The sequence below is a fragment of the Eretmochelys imbricata genome, chromosome 7 (genome assembly GCF_965152235.1).
Source record: "Eretmochelys imbricata isolate rEreImb1 chromosome 7, rEreImb1.hap1, whole genome shotgun sequence".
Lineage (NCBI taxonomy): Eukaryota > Metazoa > Chordata > Testudines > Cheloniidae > Eretmochelys > Eretmochelys imbricata.
This window is the reverse complement of record NC_135578.1, coordinates 97,693,944-97,704,382: the sequence shown is the minus strand read 5'-3', so window position 1 is coordinate 97,704,382 and position 10,439 is coordinate 97,693,944. Positions and strand designations below refer to the sequence as shown.

The 10,439-nt window shown below is 42.2% G+C and overlaps 1 long non-coding RNA gene across 1 annotated transcript in view; it reads left to right on the top strand.

Moving 5' to 3' along the window:
- The first annotated feature begins 7,545 nt into the window (after nt 1-7,545).
- LOC144267754 (uncharacterized) overlaps nt 7,546-10,439 on the top strand; it is a 99,734-nt gene continuing 96,840 nt past the window's right edge. The window contains exons 1-2 of the long non-coding RNA XR_013346659.1: nt 7,546-7,697; nt 9,548-9,722. This is a non-coding gene — a long non-coding RNA (uncharacterized LOC144267754). The remainder of the gene's footprint in view (nt 7,698-9,547; nt 9,723-10,439) is intronic.

The window sequence follows — 10,439 nt, the reverse complement described above, 5'->3', positions numbered from 1 at the left end:
ATGCTGTAGCTGGGGGACAGGAGGTGGCTGGGTTATGTCGGTGGCTAGCAGCAGCCTGGAGGTGTTAGCTGCCTTTTGACGCTGTGCGGGTAGGCAGGGACAAGCTGCTTCAAGCCACACGGGTGGGGAAATAAGAGATGAGCTCTGCAAAGACATGGGCCAGGTCATCCCTTCCCCCCCTCCACTGCCCCTGTGGCTAGAAGCAGCTCACATCCCTTCCCTCCTGCACAGTGCCAAAAGGCTGCTGCTGGCCACATACTGGTGTGAACCCTTGCAGAAATCTGGAGAGCTGTGGCATGAAACCCAGCGTGTCTCCCCCCCCCCCCCCCGGCATGTGTTGCCTTGGGAAGACACAGCGCGAGGTACCAGGAGAGGCGGGTCTGTCCTGAGGGCCCAGCCAGGCATGGAGGGCAGAAAGTGCCAGGCGGGAGGGTCGGTCAGTCACCCCTCCTGTGTGAAAGAGATGCATGGGAGTGAGTGTGTGTGTGTGACCCTTCCCCATGTGAACCATAAAGTCTTAAAGATAAGAAGGTAAATAAAAAGAATCCAACTATGCAGGATTTCTTTTTAACAGGGGTCAGTCAACTTGATGTTAATTTGAATGTTTGTACTGCATAGTTCTGATTGATTGCCTTTGAACTCGCTTGAATATGAGTAATTTTACTAGATGTCCTGTATTCCACATGGGGAAATATGGTCACCCTAGTTGTAAGAGGAAGGAAGAAATGGGCAGCCACATCCTAACTATTTCTGGCAAAGGGAAACTGAAGGACAAGGACAACAACCCAGACAATTAACCCTTCAACACACACAGACAGTCTGCATGTCTGTATTATTAACTAAGCTTGAATATCCTCATTGCACACAGAATTGTGTGAATGTGTGTGTGTGTGTGTGTGTGTGTGTATGTATGTACATATATAATGTTTATGTTTAAATATTTTAGAGAATACTAAGCCCTTTAGGGCTGAATAATATTTTCAAAAGTACCAGATGTCTAAATCACTTTTGAAAATAAGTCTGAGCCTTTTACGTAACTTCGGTGCTTTTGAAATTTTGACTTCATAACTCGTCTCAGCTGGAAGAGCAATGCTGCTCCTATCTTTTTTGCATTTTGAAAAGTGGAGCTGACGACCAGTCTGTATTCTCTATTTCTTTATCTGAGATAGAAGATCTGTGATCTAAATCTTAGAGTTGATTATTGTATGCAGTTTAGCTATTGGGATACTTTTTTGCTCAGCTTGCTTCCTGAACAAATCAGTCTATAATTGTGATTGAAATTGAGGAAGTTACTGAGTTAATGATTCACTCCAACAAAAATAAGAGATTTTTAAGAAGAGAGAGTTTTGAATGAAAGGGGGTTTAGTACCTTAAACTATTTTTTGACAGGTAATGATGGTAGTGGAACGTCCAGAGAAATTAAAAGCTGTGGAAATGCTGTAAATAATAATGTGCTGCATTGTACTCCACACTGTGCAAAGATAAATGAGTGCAACATTGGCTTCTGCCTTGTCTCACTTTTTCAGTGTCACTCTCTTTCACAACCCAGGTTCTTACAGACACTGTGCACATTAGGCCCCTAAGGTAGTGTGTAATGTTCCCTTTTTGCTTTTTGTCCCCCAGAAAAGTCTTTGCAATTTTTTTATATAATCTTTTTGGTTTATTGCTCTGTCCAGCAACAGATTTACCCAACTGGTTAGAGTAATACTGGATCAATATCTATCTCAATAACAAGCAATCCATTTATAGAGAATGAGGCTTCTGACCCAAGTAAGGAAGATACTGTCTGACTTCAAACATGAACAAAGCCTCCCATTTAGGCTGTATTAGTAGCAGATTATGGCTGGATCTATGAATCTGGGCTCTGCGCTCAAAAAATCTCCATCACACAACATTTCCATTATCGACATATCATGATAAACAAAACAACACAATGTTAATCCAGGCACTTAGAAGCCAGCCTGTTCCTGTGTTTTACTACTGCTGTTGGTATGTTATTGTGTTCTTCGCCACTTCAGCTCAGACAACAATGACATTGGTTGTTTCCAGAAATAGCACTTTTTGTGCCTGTGCCCAGTTAATGTTTTTAGCTTAATTTCCTGTAGGAAAAGACAGTTTTCCATCAGCAATTCTTGCACTAACGCTATTGTGGCATGTGTAATACTGGGATGACATCTGCAGTCCCGTGCATCCTATCGGGTTTTCTATCTGCTCTGAGTAGCTTGTCTTTAAAAGGATGGAGGTAGCAGTGGCTAGTGGTTAGAACAGCAGATGAGGAGTCAGGACTACTGACTTGATATATAACATTGGGAAAGTCGGGTCCCTCTTTAAGCCATCACTTCTCCTCAACAAAATAAGTATAATATTAACGACCTACCTCACAGTTACCAGGAGGCTGAATAAATTGACTTTTATAAAGTAGATTAGCTCCTCAGATAAAAGGCACTGTATAAAAACAACATTATTCTAATAATGCAGCTTTAGATCCTTGCATCATTTTCAATCACTTTGTTCTTTATTCTGTGCCCCTTTCTATTCTTTATGCTACTATAGTAATTTCTCGGAGCTGCATTAGGTTTCTAGGGGCAGTATATTGACTAGAACAGACAGACATCGTTGTACAGCGTATCTACATATTTGCTAAAATGAGGCTCCACTTGTTGTAAGATTCCTTCACATGCAATGTGAATCCGTATTCTAGTTGCACTGCACTAAGATAACAAGTACAGGATGTGGCTGCCCATTTACTTAGAGGGGCTGGATTGTTTTCATAGCATGATACCTATTGCACCTGGTTTTTGTAGAGATCCCTGGGTGATTCAAGATGGTGTTTTTATTTATGAAGCCCTCTGTAACTTGGGCCCTACCTCTCATTGAGATGGACTCTACTGCTGTGCTCTCTCCAGGCTGAGGGCTGGTGAGACACTTGACAGATTTACACATGCAGTGGAAGGGAGATCTTGGGAGTGGGACCCTTAGCTCTGGAATTTGCTTCCCTAAGAAGGTCTGAAAAAGCTTGACTTTGCTGACCTAAGTTCCTGGAATGTTGCAAGAGCCGTATATAAGACAAGTCTTTCCTGATGAGAGTTGAGTCTTTGGGATGGTTGTGAGGATGCTGTGTCATTTTAGATTGCCAGAATTTGTTTATATATATATATATATATAGGTTCTGCACCTAGAGTGCACCTAAAAACACATTCAGAACATTGCTAACAGGCTGGGGTTTCCAAAAAAGCCATGGGGAATTTGTTTCTCAAATTCCATTGAATTTTAATGGGATTTGGACATGTAATTGCTTTAGACTCCTTCGTCAATCCCAGCCTAAACAAACAAAAAGATCCTTGTTATCCGCTCACATGGTATCCTGTGCATTCAACAAGTCTCAGACCATTCCATTATTCCTGAAATCTGCCCGTTATGAGTGGAACCCCTTCTTTGTCCCAGTCATAAGTGCTTCCATCTGTAAGAACCCCTCAGTGTTCTGTAACAGCTACTCCTAACAGACCTGACAAACTCACTAAAGCTACCACACTGCTTTCATAGTATTTATCCATAAAGAGTGTCATATGTGGTCTTCAATAAAATCTGGGGTCACAGTGGTCGTTCATATTGTTGTGAAATGTACATACAAATATTACCTAAGAAAGTTTTTGTGTATGTATATGTGTGTATATATATATATATATAACGCACACTGAAAATATGTTCCTAAAAGTCTGAATCAAGGCAGCATTGACAAACAGTTTTCTGCCATACAAAGGATGTATATTCACCTATTTGCCTCAGTTTACATGTAATTTAAGCATTGTAGGCCAGCACAATGGAGGCCCCCTTTGCATGTGAAGTCAACACACTAGCAAGCTAGAGACTGTTTGTTTGTTTTATATGTAACTTTCTGTTTCTATTATCCTCACTATCTTCAAATCTTAATCTTTGTTAATAAAATTATGGCTGATTTCACTATAAATATAACTCATTACTGTGGTGTTATACAAGAACTGATCCTGGGTTGAACCAGTCAAGCTGTCCACATAACAAACCTGGTATTTCTGTGAATAGCCTGTGATGGGCTGGATATCACAGGGGAACACTTGAAAGAGGCTCAGGGAATGGGGTGCACCTATTGTGAATTTACAAAGTGAGCGCTAGCATTGCCCTGAGGAGAGCGTTTGCGAGGCTAACAGGCTGGTGCTGTCAGGGAGCTGACACCCAGTTAAGGACCAGCAAGTCTCTCTCTCTCTCTCTCTCGCTGGAGGCAGATGGTCAACAAGGTGACTCTGAGTCCTGAGTGCCTCAAGAAAGCATCACACCGTCTTGTCCTCCATCAAAACTCATGAAAACACATTATAAGCCATAGCTCACCAATCCCTAAGCCTTTAGTTTATTTAAAGGGCTGATCCAAAACACATTGATGTCTATGGAAAGATTGCCATTGGTATCAATGGGCGTTGATCAGCCCCTAAGAGATGTAGTCAAACAAAAATCATAGAACTAACAAGACACAGGCTTAGCTTGTATTGTGAGAGCTCAGGTTTACAGTGTGCTGGCTTAGGACTTGCTTTTTCACGTGATTTTTTAACAATAAGCTTAAATTAACTCTGCAAAGGAAATCACTCACTTCTTAGTCCATCAGACAGTGACTTGGCAAGAATTGCTGTCTATGATTGCTCAGCAGGATATTTTTTTTTTAGAAAAAAAGGAAAAGAAATCAGGCAGCATTTCCTAATTATTAATAGGGGTCATAAATCCCTCATCAACAAACTGCTAATTAAAAATGTTAGCACAACCTTGCACGTAGTTTAAAGTCAAAATATTTTAGTGGAGAGAGTGATGGTTATCTACTAATATACTGAGCATATCTATAAAGCCACTCTCCACTCTTTGTCCCCTTCTGTTCTGCTCTAATTTATATCAGTTTGTGCCTATGGACTATGCTGTCTTGGTACAGGGACTTTTACTCAGCATATTTTACTAACACTACAATGCCGTTTGTATTTCGGCCTTACAGACATGAAAAATAATAACTAGAGTGGAGATTTTCAAAGGCACAAAATCAGATGCCTATCTTACAATGACTTTCAGTGGGAGTTAGGTACCTCACTCCTATTTGTTCCTTTGAAAATCTGCCCCCTAACACTTTTCAGCCAAAGATTTCAGTATTTTATAATGTCTGGAACTTCACAATACTCCTGTAAGGGAGGTAACATATCCCTGTTTCAAAGATGGGGAAATTTCAACATGACAGTTAAATTCTATTTCTTCTGAAGTCAAGGGGACTTTTGCCACTGATTTCAAGAGGGCCAAAATTCACCAGGAGGATTTAAGTCATTTCCCCAAGGACACACAGTAAGCCTGTGGTGTGAATTCTGGGAACCCAACCCAAGTCTCTTGATTCCCATTCTGGTTTTTTATATCAGTTTACCAGGGTGATAGACCCAGGCCAGTTGGGTCCTGGCCACTGGATTAACAGTTTTCTGTTCCCTGACTGACCAGAGCAGGGGCTGCTCCAGGCTAATGAGAACACCTGACTCCAGTTAATCTGCAAAGAGTCAGGTGAGGCCATTAAGCTAATGTGACCACCTGACTCTAATTAAGGCCCCTCTGATAATATAAAAGGGCTCACTCCAGTCAGGCAGAGAGGAGCCCGGGGAGAGGAAGTGTGACTGAAGGGCTGGTTAATAAAGACACCCTCAAGCCCTTGGTAAGGGAGAAGTAGGAGAGCTGTGGGGAAGTGGCCCAGGGAAATGTAGCACCTCTAGCAGTGAAAGGTTGGCTGCTACCAGTAGGGTCCCTGGGCTAGAGCCCAGAGTAGGGGGTGGGCCTGGGTTCCCCCCCAACCCACCACTACAGAAACATCTCCTGGGAGGGGAAAACAGGCCCCTGTCAGGACAGGAGGCTAAACTGTTTTGGCATGAGGCTGTAGGAGCAACAAAGACTGTGGGGAATTCTCTCCCCAGCCTCCATTGCTGGCTTATGATGAAAAGGGCTCAGTAGACTGTATCCCTGGCCCTAGAGAGAGAAGGGCTACATGGAGGGTTGCAGTGAGCCTCTGAAGCTAGCATAAACAGCCTGGAAGCGTGGGACCCCTGGGGACAAGGTTGGAGCTCTGCCACACAGGACATAAATAATGTTAGCACAGGGTCATACTTAAAAAGTTTGGCTTAGACTTCCCAGTTCCTTTGGGCTAGAAATGTAATGAGTGCTCCAGTACTACATTTCTTTGCCAGTGAGGAGAGTTGTTGCTTCCTGGTTTGGGTTGAGATCAGAATCAGAAATACTGCAGGAAGTGCAGAAGGGCATAAGAACCTCTGCTACTATTTTAATGTGACATTAGCAATTGGGAAAAGTACCAGACTCTCAGCCTTGGAGACTGATTCCTATTTATCTACAGAACAAGCATTCTTCTCCCCACTGCCCTAGCACTGCCTCAGCCCTGACCTGGAGGGACATCTTAGTGAGAGAGCTAGCTGAGACTTCATGCCTACTCAGGCCTTGTGATATGAATTCCTGCATGCTTGGAATCTGGACCAAGAACACCCAACTCTAAGCACCAACACCATCAAAGAGCCATCAGCTTGTAGCAACTAGTGGTCACTGTTGACCTGTTTTGAATTATGCTTCTGGTGGTAGCATGGTGCTTCTTCTAATGGGAGATGCAAGTTCAGCCACCCTGCTTGGTAAGTGCCACGTCTACGTGAGGCAGTGTAGATAGTGGGCTGAGCATTATGGGAAAAGCAAAGAACCTCTACTGAGTCACATTGGCCCATCTCACTTTTTAAATAGGCTTTGAAGTGCAAAGTGTTTTAGGTAACAGCTCTTGAATTAGGTAAGACATGGATACTTACCCCAGTGAATAGGTCACTCCATTGGGACTTTGGAATAGAACCCTAGTCTCATAGGTGATATTGGAAACTTCACTTTAACCTTCTATACCTCAGTTTCTTTACCTGAAAAATGAGGATAATAAAGTTTACTCTCTGTTGTATAGTGCTTTGAGATCTATGAATGAAAATCATCATGCAAGGACAAAATATTATGATTATTACAAAGATGGCATTCAATAAATGCCAGGATCGCATCAATCTCTCATAAGATATAGATGTTCATAATGTACTTAAATCCTTGCAGCTTCGCACACCACATGATTTCTCACAGAATGAGTCGGGGTTATACACTGGCCATTTCAACAGTTGCCCCACTATATTTTATTTGTATATGTGACGCTGGTAGGCCAGGTGCCAGCTCATGCCATGGTCCCCATGTCTCAACTGGACACTAATACATAAATAGCTGGAATGTGTCTGGCTCACTTGAGGGTTAAATAGTGATAAAATAGGTATTAGAATGGTAAGAAAGCGTTTAGTATTTTGATTCTATTAAATGCTTGTGAGTTGCTGCCTGCATTAATCTTATCTGTAATATCAGTGTTCTTTACTGTATTGTAATATCTGATTGGTTGTTTTGTAAGCCTCTGTGACTGTATGACTCGCCGTACAGGAAAGGGACATCAATTAGTGTGAAGATCTGCTCTTCTACAGAAATTGTTACACTCCCTCCCAAAAAAGGAGACCCATCAATGCCAGACAGGATATGGATGGATCATACAACTGGAAACTCCCCACATCTGGATTGAGAAACCATCAACAACAGGACTAAAGACTTATTGTTCTGCTCTCCTCCTGGTGAAGATGAGTCATGTAAGTGAACTCCTCCCATCAGCTGAATTTGAAGCTCAGAGCACATGATAGGAGGGCGATAAAAACCCCAAATGAAAGGAACTAGGTATCTCTATGCTGCTTGGACCTTGAGAAGTGTTTCTAGGCACAAGCAAGAGATCCCTAGCTGCTTAGCTTGGATTAGCCCTATATAGCTTGGTGATTATAGAAGCCCATATAAACTTTGAAACCTAAGATCATAACTTCTCATGTGTTTGCTTGCTTTAACTTTGTAAATAACTCTCGAATTTCCTTTTCCTATTTAATAAATCTTCATTCAGTTTACTATAGGAATGACTACAAACATTATCTTTGGTAGGAGACCTAAAGCGCAATTGTCCTGGGGCAAGTGACTGGTCCTTTGGGATGAGGAGTAACCTGAATGTTGCTGCTGTTCTTGGTGTAAGGGGCCATCTATCACAGAGAGATACTCACCTGGGTGGCAAGACTGAACGAAGTACTCAAGGGGACTGTCTGTGACTCCGTGTTAGGGCTGTTAAAGTTCCGGAGAAGTTTGCGCTTGTTGCAGTGGGTTGGTGAAATCTAAGTTTAGAATTTGCAACCGGTTAAGGGATTGTGCTCTGATTTTTAATGCTCTGCCCTGAGGTTGCTACTCATGCTCTTACTTCCCTTTGGGGAGTGTTATCGTATTTTACTTGATTTTAATATTATACTACACTAGCTGGATTCTTGTCTAGTAGCCTGGCACAATATTCGGTCTTATTTTAATTAATTTTCTAACTGCAATAAGACTGTGTGTTACCGTGAGATTACAGTGCAGCACTTAGTGGGCACATAAGGGGCAAAGTACAGGATTACTGCAATATGCTGACCATTTGATCAGAAATACCTGTACTGCAACTGACAGATTCTAACAAAAACAGTGCATAAACCAGGCCGAAAAGCTGTAACTGTGAGGCAGAGGCAATACAGAAGCTTTATATTCGAGTAACAGGTCTCACAGAAAGGTTGGATTGTCTAACAAACTGGATACAATTAACTTAGGCTTGAATAAAGACTGGGAGTGGATGGGTCAGTACACAAAGTATGACACAAAACTATTTATTCCCCTCCCTCCCCCGTTTCTCAGATGTTCTTGTCAACTGCTGGAAATGGCCCACCTTGATTATCACGACAAAAGGTTCCCCCTACCCCCCACTCTCCTGCTGGTAATAGCTCACCTTACCTGATCACTCTCGTTACTGCTCAGGAGTTTGCAGGCCTGCATGAACACAAACTATCGTAAGTTGTGCACTGTTCATAGGACACTCAACTCGAATATGGCCCAAAATTTAGATATGGTTTAAAAAAACCAAACAAGCTGATTAAAACCTAAGACCAAACTAAACAGTTTTATGAATCTTTTAAATTTCAAGAGAAACAGTTGTTCTTTAGCAAATAAACAATTCCCTGTGCCAGTGAAAGTCTGAAAGCGAAAAGCAGTAAATTAATTTTAATGACAGGTTTCAGAGTAACAGCCGTGTTAGTCTGTATTCGCAAAAAGAAAAGGAGTACTTGTGGCACCTTAGAGACTAACCAGTTTATTTGAGCATGAGCTTTCGTGAGCTACAGCTGAAGTGAGCTGTAGCTCACGAAAGCTCATGCTCAAATAAACTGGTTAGTCTCTAAGGTGCCACAAGTACTCCTTTTCTTAATTTTAATGATCCAAGATGTGTAAAATGCCACCCCTTCCCCCAAAAAATGAGATCAATTCAGATTAAATAGTGAGAACAGTATTGTCAATGCTAAGCATTTAAAATGTCAAATCAGACCTCCAAAATGATGACTTTTTTCAAATAATAAGTTTTGGGTTCTTTCTGTTTGTCTTGTAGGTATGAAGAGTTTAAGGTTTATGTTGTCAAGCTTCTTCTCTACAGTTGTGATGGCTAGAAACTTTTATTTTTAAAACCCTGAAAGTTGAGATTCTCATCTAATCATCTGACTCCAGGAGGCTTTAAGAAAAACACCAAATATTTGCAAGAACATCCTGAGAGTTGGCAAGGCAATGTATGTTACGTAAGACATTTACATTTCTTTCTGTTTTCTGTCTCTGAAGCGGTGGTGGTGGAAGGAAAGAAACGTGCCCAGATTGCACCTGCTGACCCACATGCATTGCTTCCACCATGTGCAGATCACATTTGCACAAGGAAGCAGGGATGGGGAAGTACCATATGTGCCAGAGTTTATTATTGATTATTATAAGCTCTGTAATGTCTTGGGGCCAGGTTGCCCCAAGGTCATCTGCTTATATAACAGTTTGCATATATAGTGTTTGGGGAGGGTATCACACTATTTTCCTGGGACACTGAGGGTTCCCTGTGGCATTCAGGATCTTCATTTGAAGAGGGTGCTCTGGGGAGCACCCATTGTCCCCCAATCTCCACAAACGCAGTGAGGAATTTGCTCAGGAGTTAGGACAACCCATGGCTGCACAAACTCCCAGGAAAGGTGTTCATGTAATGGACACGACTGGTGCTCCCTTGGCCCAGTGTCCCCTCCTTGGGGTAGCTACAGGGAGGTGAGTCACTGGCAGCTTAGCCTCATCATGCTTTCAGGGGATCTGCTTGAAGCTGTGTTGCTCTTAAAGGATCCAAGAGGTTTGGAGAATGAGATTTTGCTTCTATGAGGAGGAAAAACACCATCATTGTAGGAGAATTCAGAGAGTTTCTGCCCCATGGGAAAATGTGTGGGAAGGCACAGTCTAGTCCATGTGACAAAATACAA